This window comes from Dipteris shenzhenensis, chromosome 8 (assembly GCF_047967505.1).
Source record: "Dipteris shenzhenensis isolate YYH24624 ecotype China chromosome 8, Dip_SZ_1.0, whole genome shotgun sequence".
Lineage (NCBI taxonomy): Eukaryota > Viridiplantae > Streptophyta > Polypodiopsida > Gleicheniales > Dipteridaceae > Dipteris > Dipteris shenzhenensis.
Window position 1 is genome coordinate 12,593,444 of NC_141603.1, and position 2,272 is coordinate 12,595,715.

Consider the following 2,272-nt stretch of genomic DNA (forward strand, 5'->3'; position numbering starts at 1 on the left):
GCTATGAGACCCAACATAACCCCACAAAATGTTGCAACAATTACACCAAACTGGCCATAGCAAAGAGTACTAAATCCCTCTGCACATGCAAAGCCCTACACCCATCTTACAAGAAAATGTTAAGCCAATAAATCTCTTTCAGAAGAATAAACATTAGAAACATACTCCAAACATATCTTTCTATTTAAGGTCCTAACATAGTTCAATAATCATTTAAACAAATTGACCAATAATAATCATCTAGTGGTCTTTTATACTCATAAGATATTAGACAAAGGATCCATTTATTAAACCTAAATATTTTTAAAGAAATCAAAAGTTTGCATTCCACTATAGAAGCAAAAAGATACATTGATCATTAGTTCAAGAGATGCTCAAATCTATCATACATCAATAAAAATAGCTAAAATAAATTATTCATCACTAGTATTTAAGAATCAGATTATCTAACCCTATATATATAACCATCTATAACACAATATATATATAACGATCTTTATATATATATATAGAACAACTATATAACAAAATTATTAAACTTGACAACCCAAAGTTAATCATCGCTTCTTACCCGCTTGTTTTTTGTTTTTTGTTTTCGTGTTTGTGTCTACATTTGTCCAATCCTCCCAAATTAGACATGGGATCACGTCGCACGTCCGACGAGTACAAAAACCCTCGAAGGAGGAGACATCATGATCTCTATTCTCCAGAGGACTTTGATTCCACTCAGGTGACACCTCAGGGGCCTACCCCTATGACTACTACCCCTGGCCCGACTAGCGTAGCACTGTGACTACCCCTCAGGGAACTCCTTTGCTAGCAGCATGGCTTTGTCGAGAGTCCCGACCAGTTTGTCGCATAGATGAGCAATGAGGAGGCAATGAGATTCTTCTCTCTACTACCCAGAGGACCTCAGCAATTCCCTCTCCTACACCGACGACTGGACCTACAATCCAGCCATCCCCTCTAGCCCCTTCGACTGAGGGGTCATCACTTGGGCATGCCCATCGTAAGGGAAGGAAGAGTAGGAGGGGTCGCTTATGTTATGCTGACTCGGGAGATGTAGACGAGTCAGCACACTCACATCCCTATAGTCTCCACTTGGTCCCAAGACCCAGTACCAGTTAGGTCCCTTGCCCTCTCCTACTCCCATTGCTACTCCTCGCTCTAGAGCACTCGCACAAATACCACTCGCTCTGACTCTGCCACTACCATGAGTCCTCCTTACCCGATCGAGGACCTGTCCTATCAAATCATGGCTGTTGGAGAGATAATAGAAGATAAAAAGGGCACACTAGTGATGGACACCATGAGGTGGTTGATGAGCCACCACTTCAGGAGCGGCATAGCTACTGACTTGCGGTACCAAGATGACCACCCAAAAGAAGCAGGCAGTCATCGATGAATTGAAAATAAAATACCCTAATCCCCCAAATTGGGAGTTCAATGAGAATTACATGCGAGAGTGCATGGGTTTGGTCTTAAAGCATCGTAGGTCAACCTTGCATACTTCCAACCCGCAAAGGGGAAAGCTAAACCCAGCTGGGCAAACAAAGCTAATTGGAAGTTTTTCAAGAAGCAGAACAGGGACCATCCCGAAATGTTCGAGGGTCAAAGAAGGACTGCAAGGAGACGGGTGGACTCCGTAGGTACTTCGCACTTTGGTGTAGGTGGATGGTTGGCATTTGAGGCAACCGTGATAAGTCTACTTCTCATTTAATATATTGTTCTATTTGTTTTACTACATATTGCACGCACTTTATCTAACTCTCATAAATTGGGCCCACAGCAAGCTGCGATGGGTCGCCTTCCTACAGACGCAGAGACGAGACATGCATTTCATGTAGGAACAAAGTCGTGGTTTATTGAGCAGGAGGATTTATGAGAATTCATCTTGTTTTTGTGGGCGCTCACACACCCAAACTCACACAAATAAGAAAATGGCCCAACCTAATCAACGCCGGTAGAGTAACCCATGGGAATCGAATGTGTGTAAACAGCCTAGGCAAGCAAAGCCCATTCAAGATTAGGGAGATTCGCTCAAGATTAGGGAGATTCGCGGAGGCATTTCTTGAAGTACATATTTATAGTGGCTAGGGAATTTGCCAGAAGTTGGGGTTGAAGCCCATGCAAGTAGGAAAGCCAGGGAATGGGCAAGGAGGGAGGGCGTGCATGATATTGAGAGAAATGTCATACACAAAGGATGGACGAGAGCTGGGAGTTGTTCTGATGAACACTTGATTGTGCCATGCACAGAAGCTCCTGGCCAATT